Source organism: Glycine max, chromosome 17 (assembly GCF_000004515.6).
Source record: "Glycine max cultivar Williams 82 chromosome 17, Glycine_max_v4.0, whole genome shotgun sequence".
Taxonomy (NCBI): domain Eukaryota; kingdom Viridiplantae; phylum Streptophyta; class Magnoliopsida; order Fabales; family Fabaceae; genus Glycine; species Glycine max.
Window position 1 is genome coordinate 11753242 of NC_038253.2, and position 12278 is coordinate 11765519.

At 30.2% G+C, this 12278-nt stretch overlaps 2 pseudogenes; one reads left to right on the forward strand and one right to left on the reverse strand.

Annotated features, from left to right (window-relative positions):
- Positions 1–276: 276 nt before the first annotated feature.
- On the reverse strand, positions 277–7298 carry LOC100802709 (2-oxoglutarate-dependent dioxygenase citB-like; annotated as a pseudogene).
- Positions 7299–10164: 2866 nt separating this feature from the next.
- LOC100803233 (nematode resistance protein-like HSPRO1) lies at positions 10165–11236 on the forward strand (annotated as a pseudogene).
- The last annotated feature ends 1042 nt before the right edge of the window (positions 11237–12278 follow it).

Below are 12278 nucleotides of genomic sequence, written 5' to 3' on the forward strand. Positions count from 1 at the left end.
AAGAAATATTTTATCAAAGTAAAGAAACAAAAACAAGAGTTCAAGTATTTTATAGGTTCAAGTAGTTGGCATTGAGTTGTGAGTACTTCCTTTTCCTTTCATATTTGAATCAAATTATTCATAATTAGTTCAATTTTCAAATTCATCGATATAAAAGTATAAGAATATCGATTATGATTGAAAGGTTTAAAAATATATTTTTTCCCTCATAAAAATTTTACTTTTCCAATGAAGAATTCAACCAAAATGTATGCTTATATAGTGCAATTTGAGTTATATTTTATCAACTTATTGCAAACTTGCAGCTTAAATAATATATTTTCTACAAACCACAATATCAACAACAACAATAACAGTAGGTTCGATCTCATATGACAAGAACCATGTAAACACAGTCACAGACAATCATAGACCACTTTTCTGATAAGTCTATGAAGTGCATATATTTTCACATTTGTGTTAGCAGCCATAATAAGTACGGCCTTTAGTCCTTCAACTGGATAGAGCACATTTTAGATCCTTTTAGGAACCATATGTGAGTCTGAACCGTTCATTCAAGTAGTCCCCACTACGTATTGGAGGGAATCTGCAGCAAACATTGACAAAGGTTCATAGCATCTTCATCTTGCGTGTAAAAGCAAAATTTAAGAAATGTACGCATATGAGCTTTTAATAAAGACCTCCACCAGGGGGGGTTATCTGTGCTCGTGTTTTAATTTACTCTACGTAAATTAGTACTCCACTTCTTTTTCCACTTTCAGTGCAAAAAATAATTGGATTTAATTTACACTCTCAATGAATAAAGAATCATAATAGATGTAATTGTCAAAAGGTTTAACTTAGTTGAGTAACCAAGGTGCACGAGATATTATAAAAGTTAATAAATGATAAGTTTTATACCAAAACTTCTATAAAAGTTAATATATTTATTATACATGATAATTTTTTTTTATTGGATAACAATGTAAACAAAAATTTACAATTTGCACTATCAATGCATAATTTACTTTTCTTTTAATCAAATATAAAATATTTTTTATGTTATAACTCAATCACCTTTAAACAAACAACTAGCTCAAGAGTTATAATTTTTAATAATGCGAATAATTAAATGATAGTCATTAGTCAACGTTTTTTTCCTTTGCTGTATCAAAATTGAAATCATTTTTCTTAAAAAAAAACTTAATGCTTACATCTTAGTTTCAGTCTGACTAGTAAAAAAAAATCTAATTGGAGAACAATTTTATTATCCTACCTGGGAGGAGATGATTCACTGCAGCAACTTTCAAAGCATTCCACCACACAGTCTGAGGCCGGGTCGAAGAAGAATGCCACCTGCAAAATTGCAAAACATAATTACTGGGAAAGCATATGCAAATCATGCCAACAAACCAGAAGACCTCATCAAAATGCAATTAAAAAAAAGCCGAATTTGTAATGTAAATAGGTAGAAAGAACATTTTCACCATCTATGACATCAGACAACTCCCTTGTTCCATTTTTTTAAGATATAACTTAAACATTAAGACTCTTTGAAAAGATATAATCAACTTCTGATACAGTATTTCACTGGATAAAGCAATTCCTACCTCTAACTACCTCGTTCAGTAATATCCATGCTAAAAACAACTATTTTAAGTTCAAATTTCTTCATATCCTTTAGAGGAAAGTCATGTTGGGGCAGAGTACCACCTTGGTCAACCCAAAATGACAGAGACAGAGGCTTTATCTAGATGTGTCATCTAGCATTATACTAACTTCCAAAACCATTGATATTTAAGGATATGCACACAAAATAAAAGAGTATTTAATAAATGTAAAGTATTGATATATTTAGTCAAAAATACTTTTATTTAATATAAGATGTAAATGTAATTTGTTTTTTGTTGAAGTGCTTTTAATAGGTTGAAGGCATATAAAAATTAAATCTAGTTATTTCAAATAAGAATATATGTGAAAATGAGACTTACAAATATTGATAGATATGGTAATTTACTAGTTTTTATAATAATTACTTTAAAATTTATACCTATCATAATTTTGAATTATCAACAATGTAAAAAATTTATACTAATAGTGTACAGAAAATAAAGTCTAAAAAGAAAACGACTAAAACATAAATATTTTGAAACTGAGGTAGTAATTAAGAATATTTGGAGAAACCACCAAATATTCCCCCAAGACCACCATTATATTTATGATAGTTCATCGACAACATGAATCTTTTTGTCATCAGAATTTGCATGACTTTTTCACCTCTCTCCACTGTGTGTGAATGAGATACTGAGGGGGGGCATGCTCTGTCACCCATGTCTAAAAACTAACTCGACCAGTCGATCCATAGAGCTTGTGGGATCACGCAAATATCTATTCTTTAATTTCCAAGTCCAATAATGAGTATTCTAATCCAATCAACTATCCAAACGTCACAATTATGAGGCATACTTCTTTTTGATTGGCATGAAGAAAATTATATAGGTATAGATAAATTCCATCTATTATTTCCTACCCTTGAAATTAAAAGCCATCATAAGCTAATAAGCAATCGTTCAAGACAAAAACAATAATAACACAATAAAGAAACTGAGGAAGTGGTTAGTAATTACAGAATAACGTTCTTTTCCTGTTGGCATAACCCTGTGAAGTGTTGACCTGCAAGTGTAATGACAAAAGCTGAGAATGATATGTACCAGTATGGCAGTAGACTAAAACCTTGGTTAATATGTATAAAAAAATCGATCGCAGAGTTGCTCAACAGCTCTAATTACTCAAAAACAGAAGAAAAAACCCTTTGGATGATGGATACCTGTATAAACAATTTGTTCACCTCTCCATCATTTCTCCAATGTTCACTATTAAGGCCCTGCAGATACAAACTGAAAACACCCAACACTAGGAAAGAACAGCAGATAAAGTGCATAATTTTTAATGGAATTGTAGTCTAGAATCTCTAGATAATATAATGCAGTTGTGAATTAAATAGACTCAAAAGTAGTAATATATTATTTATAAAACTTCTTAACCAAGAACTCACCCTTCTACATGAGGCACATCCTCCAAGACTTGAAGTTAGTTGACCTTATGCTTGCAGATCTATAAATGTAAAATCGCAAGCCTTTAATTATATAAAATCGTGAATTCAAAATATTAAATACAAATTATAGATCAATATCAGGGTTGTGCACAGACATTTTGGGGGCTTTGAAAATGTTAAAGGGGTCTTTTTTTTACAAGAATTTTAAAGAGAATTAGTATATTATATAAAATATCAAAAATTAATCTTTTAGCTTTTTTAGCTGCAAAATCATTTATCAGAGTTTTATAATCAAACAATTCTAACACTTCACTTTCGATAGATAAAATAACTAACACATTCAATCTATCTTGTAACATTGTTGATTTTAGATATGATTTAAGCAATTTTAATTTTGAAAAACTTCTATATGCAATATAAAATTCTGAAGGGATTGTCAATAAAATTCTATATGCAATATAAACATTTGGAAAAGAATCTAAAGTTTTAATATAACTTAATACTTCTATTGGTGTGTTAATTTCTTCTCTTAACACTTCTCTTAATACTTTCAATTCTGAAAATAAATCAAGACCATCAATATCAGAGTATTCATTAAACCTTAAAAACTTTTCAAGATTAATACAATATTTTTTCAATTCATTCTCATCTAAAGCTTTAATTTTTTTTGGAATCAAATAAAAAACCAAAAATAGTCTCATATTGTAAAAATTGTTCAAATCGTGTAACAGTTGGCCTATATATGTTGTATTCAGATACGTATATATGTTTAATTCATTCTCAAATAAAAAACCAAAAATAGTCTCATATTGTAAAAATTTTAAAAATAGTCCCATATTATAAAAATTGTTCAATTCACTCTCAAAATAGTTCAGAAGGGTCATTGGCCTATATATGTTCTAGTCAGAGTCGTATATAGAGATTATAAGACCTAAAATAAAATTTACTTCAAATTTTAATTTAATACATTAATTTTTTTTAAAAAAATTGTGAGTTGCTATTTTGAATATTATTCAAATTTCAAATTGACTCAATTAAAGATTTAAATTAATTTATGTATACAAAATATCAACATGAAATAAAATTTTAACTAAATGTGTGATCTTATAATCAATATTTTTCGCCAAAATATCTTTTTTTATATATCAACCATAGACATTAAATTTAAATTTTGTACTAATTTCAATAGATTTTTTTCAGGTAAAGAAGAGGTTAAATATAAAATAGATATAAAATAATTTTCTTTAACATTTTGAAATAAAATTAAAATTTTAGATAAATGATTTATGATGACCATTACATTCATAACTTAAGATTATGTAATCTTATTAATGAAAAAATGATTACAAATATTAAATCATATCTTAACAAAATTTACCACTTAATAATTTAAATTGACAAAAAAATATTAAAAATGTAAAAAAAAAAAAAAAAAAAATAACTCTTGGGGGCTTAAGGGAAAGGCCTCATTGGCCTTATGGTTTCCAGGGTCCTGTCACAGATCATAGAGCTCAAATGAATAAGGTATACGTCAGAAAGGAAGCATGAAGTGAGGGTGTATGGAAGGTAAAATAAAGGGGAGAGTAGGGGATTCACAAACTAGGGGAGCATCACGTCAAAAAAATGGTTGAGGAGGCTGTTAGCAACAAACTGGGCAGGTGGTGGTCCTTTCATTTGTTTCTACTCAAATTCTGATATGCAATAGGAATCCTGACACAGGGAGATAGAATCCCCTGCCTGTAAGGAGTTCAACTCCATTTCGCCTCTCTAATACCAGGGGCATGCCATAATAATAGAACAGAATGTACTATAGGGAAGAAGAGAACCTGCAGTCCAGGAACACCCTCAGTCATTAGAAGAGTGATCATGCCATAATCTGAATGAGGAGAGGCACCACATATCTGCTCATCAGATCCCTATTCACCTAATATATTTGGAAGGCATATTAACAACAATAAAAGGTTACACAGGATAATCGGTTTGAAAACCCAGTCCCTACTAATAAAACAGCAGAAAGAACTTTAGAATATAATATAAAACAAAAACTTTAATCGCCACCAGAATAGCAGTTTTTGACTCAAATCTAGCTGCAACTCAGCAACTAGCAAAGGAGTATTTACAAAAAGAAACAAGCATAAAATAAATATAAATATAACATACATTTCATTATATGGACTACTGCCACATTCATGTGCATTATAGTTCAGGCCTAAAAATCAATACTTGAAAAAAAAGAAATTATGTTCCCATGTCCAACATGCAGATTGAACAGGAGGAAATAGCAGTAAATAAAGTTGAAGTCAACATGGAAGATAAAATTTGAAGTGTGCTAACAACAGGCATAAATTAGTGGATATGGAGCTTTGTGATTTTGTTAGAAGCTCCAGAAGAGCAAAAAAAAAAAATGCTAAACCTGGATAGTGCAGAAGGCGAAGAAAAGCTGCTGCTTTGTTTAAGGCACCTATCTTCTCAAAGTAATCTTCTTCCAGATTCAAGGGCATGGCTATCAGAGCAGCAGATTTTTTCCAGCAGCCCTGGGACAGATAAGAAGAAAATGTAAATTCTAAATTTAACAACAATAGAAAGAACAAAAGAAAAACATGCATAAGACGATAAGAATGCTCAGGCTCAGCCATCCTTTCCTTCAGCATATAGCCACATAAAGCACATAAACTCACAATGAAAAGGTGCAAGAATAAGGTTCTCAATAAATACACAGGCCACAAATCCCTCATGTCCTATAGATTTTAGTTAAATTTACGGAGAAAACCAATATGCTATTGACATTCTTTGTAGCATAACCTATAAGAACAACAGATATTACAATTTATTGTGAGTTTATGTGCTTATGTGCAAATAACAAGTTAACAACTTATGGTACACATTTGATAACAAGGAATTGAAAAACACATTGAGAGGCTAATGAAACTCACATTAGTTTCCAATATAAGGATTCCATTGTAGGTCTCCAGTTTGGCAGTAATTCTGAAGTGTCCTTGTCAGAAAAACATCTCAAGTCAAGCTTGTGTAAAACAAACCCCACACAAACTAGAATACAGTACCTATTCCTAATGAAATGAATGCAAAGAAAAACCATACCTTCAGAAGGCCATTGATTCAAATGAGCAATAGAGGTATCTTCTATAGGACCAATGTAATAGGTCTCTTTTGGATCACCTATTAATAAAGAACGATCAAAGTTTTTGCCATTGTAGAAAATAAACAGTTGCATAAGGACATACACGGTTTTCTTTCAGCATTGACCATACACATACCATACATCACTGCTATTTATTCAATAGTGTTGGAGAAAACCTCATCACTTAGTGTGTGTTCGTGGAGTTTGCATAATTAATTTTAAACCAAATTGATTTTAAAGTAATGTGATTTGTGTAAGAATAAGACTCACTCGGATGTGTCAACCCATTTTGGCAAATATTTTTATTTTAAAAGCAAGTTACTTACAAAATTCAGTATAGATTTTTTTATATATATAATGCAAAAGCTAATAAAGTCGCTTCAAGTCAAAATTAGTTTTAGATCCAAAGTCAACTTTTCAACGTGAAACCAAAAGCATGAATATTTTCCCTAAAATCACTGGTATTTTGATGTGATTTAGGATGATCCAACCTGAATCCAAACACACACAGTGCCAAAAGATGAATACTTTTTCCTTTTAGGCTCAACATTTTCATTCTTGATTATATATTTGGCTTTATAGATATTTCCTTCAAAACAATAGGATTATAGGAAGAAAGAAAAGAAGAATATACCGTTGGAGAGTGAAGTAGGATCAAGAGTCTCAGAATAGAGAGGGGTGTAGCTTCTATATTCCTTGCGGGCCAAGTCCAGTTTGCGTTGAACCGGAAGCGAGAAGAACTTGCCACTTTGGTCGAACACTTTGCTCACAATCTCGGTGTCCACCCCGCGGTTCACGAGGTAAAAGAAACCATACTCCACACATGCCTATTCATAGTTACCAATTATTCATTAACATTTAACACACACACACACACATACTCTAGTAACAGATGAAATTCGTGACATAATCTTTGACTTGTGAGAAAGAAAAACAGAGAAGAGGAAGGTGTGAGTTGAAGACCTGACGAATGGAGTTGGGTGTGGAAAGACGATGGGGAGAAGAGAGGTCTATGATTGGAAGACTCAACGTCGCAGCCATTTTCGGTTCAACTCAAAACTTTGCCTTCTATTTAGCTTCAGCTTGGCTTCTGCCACTATAATTAGTTAATTATTATTGGAAGGTACTGATATTGATAATATATCATACGAAAGAAATCAAGGGGTGGCAACTGGCAAATCTTATATTATGATTTTCCTCTTTCATATACAATTGACATATAGTCGTTTGTTCCTTTGATAATAAAATTCTTTCAATTAATTTTATACTTTTTCAGATAAATAATTATCATATTAATTTTATCAATTATTTATATTATTATTTCAAAATTACATCTTTATTCTCTCTTTATTTACTTACTTATTTTTTTATTAATATTTAGAAAAAAATAATTAAATAAAGATTTATAAGAAAAAATATTATAAGAAAAACTAATAAATTTTTAAAAATGATCTTATAATTCAAAATAATAGAAATAATAGAAGTACGATTGTGTTTATTTACACGTTTTTTATAGTATTATTTTATTAAATTTAATTTAAAAATAATATATAACATAAATATATAATCACATTGTATACCAATAAAATTCAATATAGTTAGTAAAGGACTAAATTGAGTTTCTTGAACATATTGATAAATATTTGATTTCCAAACCAAAGGTAAGTATGAAGAAGATTTTATTAAAAAAGATAAAATTCATTCCTAAAATTTTTAGGCCTCGAGGGTTGTTTTTTTTTTAAGAAGTCTGAAAGATTAATTTTATAACTTTTGAAAAATATTATGGCATGCATTATATATTGTTGTCAATGTCATCATTCTTTAACAGCTACCCAACACACTCACGGCCGACGAGGTATGTCGATCCTCTCCCCAATCTCCATATCGTTTGTTTTTTTACCTTACTCTTCATTTTTTTTATTATTACTATTACTGTTAAGAAGTCTTGGCAACACACATCAGTAGAGGTTGGGTGGAGTATTGGTCGGAATTAGTCTTCATAGTGTTTACATTGCAAACATTGCTAATAATTTCTCCAATGAGATTGTTTGAAAAAATATGTGAGGAATGAAATTATTAAAATTATAAGTAAAAGTCGCTAATTAAGAAGTAGAATCAAACAACCAAAATTATAGAGTCTTATAAGTAGTCCTAAAATAAATACAAGTCATTGACTATATTATTTGATTGAAATGGGCACACCGACTATATTATTTCATTGAAATGGCACATACACATGAATATTAAGTGGTAGTTGATATGATTCAATGTGATCAAATATTAATAAAAGATTATTATTTTCTTAAAATATTTTTTTATAGAAGATAATTATGATTCAGTGTATTTTGATTTACTATTTTTATTAATAGAATTTAATATTTATGCATTGATGGTATAAAATAGTTTTATATCGTCATCTAATCACAAATCATTATTAAAATTGTTCTAAAATAATTATTTTAAAAGTCAATAAACTTATTATATATTATATATTGTGAGTACATATATATTGTTAGTGCATAATATAACTATTACAAAATAATATTTGTTCTCACTTCTCCATTGATACTATTTTATTCCGCCCACTTCTTTGAACACCAATAACAACAATAATGATAATAATATTATAAAATTTTAATTATACTAAATAGGAGTGTTCAACTTATGATGGAATGATGTTAGTTAATTGAAATCTTCAATAATATCACATAATTAAAATAATTATTCTAAAATAATTATTTTAAAAGTCAATAAACTTATTATATATTGTGAGTGCATAGTCTTTTTAATTGGATGAGTGTATAAAACTTGTTATATTGTTAGTGCATAATATAACTATTACAAAATAATATTTGTTCTCATTTCTCCATTGATACTATTTTATTCCGCTAATTTCTTTGAACATCAATAACAACAATAATGATAATAATATTATACAATTTTAATTATAATAAATAGGAGTGTTCAACTTATGATGGAATGATGTTAGTTAATTGAAATCTTCAATAATATCACATAATTAAAATTAATATCTCTAAAATCATTGAAAATATTATTTTCAAATAATTAACAACTATATCTATTTAATAAAAATTATACTATTTTTAAAAAATAATTTTGATGATAAATGCATTTAAAATTACTACATATTGATAATAAAGAAAATAAACAGTCAAATTTAATAATTATATTGTATTATATATTCAAATATTTTTATATTATTTTTTAATTTATATTTTCATATAGGAATAATATACTTGAATGAAAAAAAATGTTTGATCATGTTTTTTTGTCTGTTACTTCATATTGAGTGTGTTTTTTTGTCTTGTTGATCTAAATAAATGATATCTTGTAAATCAGTATTTATTTTTGCTATTACATGTGCATGTTTTATTGTATTAGGGCTTTTGCGTGACAGGTCCATTTTCTCTCTCCCTCTCTCCATATATTGTCAGTTTATTTTCCTTGTCATTTCAATGTTACACTCTATTACATTGTTTGATTATCATGTTAGCACATTCAAGTTAATGTAATACTTTGATGTTACAAATGGGTCAAAATAGTAAATATTATTTATTTTAAAAAAATTGAGTTACTAAATTCACAAAGTAACAATAATAAAAAATGAAAAATAAAATAAAGTCAAATACTTTCAACATATATTGTTAGTTCAAATGACACTCAGATTATATCTCTTAAATAAAGTTTTAGATTTGATTCTTGTACATGACAAAATATGGTTGAAAGAAAAAATCTTAATAAAGATGATAAGTAATAACGCCGATAGATACTTCACATAATTAAAAAATTAAAAAATAAATATCTTCAACGTGTGGTGTACTTAGCTACCACATCTTTTGAAGTCTCTAATTGCCTTGGACACACCTTAACATTAGTGCTCAACAACTTCACCCCAAGCATTCTCTTGAAATTAAACATATATATCATACATTCATATAATATCATACCTTAAATTATCATTGTTCAAAACATGAAAATTAACTTTTGCCCTAATGGAGAGATAATGAGAGAGGTAACAAAACCCTATACTTTTTATTACAAAACCAATAAACCCGAAAAGGATGGATTATTTTGTGAAAGAATTTTTGGACTTATAAAAAGTAGGATTTGTGCTTGTGGAAATTATTGAGTAATCAGAGATAAAAAAGGACGAAAAAAATTTGTGAACAATGTGAAGTAGAATTTATTGATTCTCGGGATACGTAGATATCAAATGAGCTATATAAAACTGGCATGCCTAGTAACTCATGTGTGGTATTTGAAACGTCTTCCTAGTTATATCGCAAGTCTTTCAGATAAATCTCTAAAAGTGTGTTAGGATGAGGGAATTTAAAATTAAAGAATTCCAAATGCTTCAATTGAAATCCCTTCATTTTTAAAATTGTGTTTGGATAAAGAAATTAATTTTTTTCATTTTCAAAATTTTGTGTTTGATACAAATCCAAGGACGTAGTGCAAAGGATCCTTCTCTCAATTGAATGCCAAATGAAGAAGTGTTCCTACACACTAGGTATGGGTGAGCCGAACCAAGCCGGAAATCGAGCCTGCTCTACGACCTCATGTGCAAGCTGAACAAGATCCACGAGCTGAAGACAACATCGTACGATGAGCGCATGAAGAATCACAAGAGCCATGCATTGCACACGACGCACCAGATCGTCAAGTCATGGATCCATGCATCGCGAAAGGTTCTAGAGAGGATCACAGATGTAGTCCTCTCAGAACCTTCAAGAAAGTGGGGGAGGACTGCTTCATTGTGGAAAGGATCTGGAAGCTTCTCGCGGAGGCTGAAGAATTAGCTCTCGGTGAAATCCTCCAACGGTGAAACGGCTTCGTTCTGCTTCAGGTCGAAGGAGTTGGTTGAACCGACAAAGATGTGCAAAGATCTGAGGCACAAGGTGCCAGAGATATTGGAGGTGGAGGTGGATCCAAAGGGAGGACCAAGGATTCAAGAGGCGGCAATGAAGCTCTATGTTTCGAAGAACGGGTTCGAGAAGGTTCACTTGTTGCATGCAATGCATTTTAGAATTCCCTCTCTATAGACAGAATTTAGAATTTCAAAATTTTAGTTAATTAAGAATTATCTATTAAAATACTGAAATTTCAAATTTCAGTGAACAGGACATCTAAACAGAAAATTTTAGGCTTAGAAATTTTAAATCCTCTAAAAAATTACTTCCCCTGTTTTAAATACTTCATCCAAATAGATTCTAAGAATATGTTTTGATGGAGAAATTTAATAAAGTAATTCAATTTTTTAAAGTATTTTAATTGCTTTTCAGTTAAATAAGGTGTTTGGATAAAAAAATTAAAATGTTAGCATTTTGGTCAGGTATTTTAATTAACTTAAATATTAGGATTTCAAATTCTTTCAAAAATGAAAGAATTTGAAATTCTTTTGTGAAACATGTTCTCCTTCGTACTCCTTCGTAGCTTCTCACTCTTCTCTTTCTCTTTGTGCTCAATCTCTCTGACCTCAATCTCTTTGTGTGCTCAATCTCTCTCTTGCAACAACACTCAATCTCTCTCTTCGTAGCCCCGACACTATTGCTTCCGAAGAGCGTGGTGCGAAGAAAGGGGTTAGTTTCGAGATTGATGAAGCGACCGTTACGACAATGGACAGTGACTCTTCCGTTTAGAGCAGCGTCACCACTTTGTTCGCACATGGCACCAGGGATCTCCACGAGGTTGTTGAGGAGATTCAAGATGAGTTTGTGACGACGTCGAATTTCAGGAAAGAGGTTGCCTTGGTGCTTGAGGTTTGCAAACGGCCTTATAGATCTAAGGTTGCTGCCCTTAGAGGTATGAATGAATGTTCTGTCTTCTTCTATGAAATGTTAGAATTATAAGTTACGGATGGAGTTGTTTTTGTTTGTGTGTGTGGGGGGGGGGGGGGGGGGTTGTGGATGGTGATGTGTGAATGTTGGTATTTGGCTTGTTTGATCCTTTTGCTGAACCTGTTGAGGTAGCGAAGGTGACGTAGATTGGTTGATTTGCTCTTTTTGGGACTTTGGCTGTTTTATTTGCTAATTAGATTTAGTCTCTTTATGTTTTGTAATTTCATCCAAACACAAAATTTGAAAA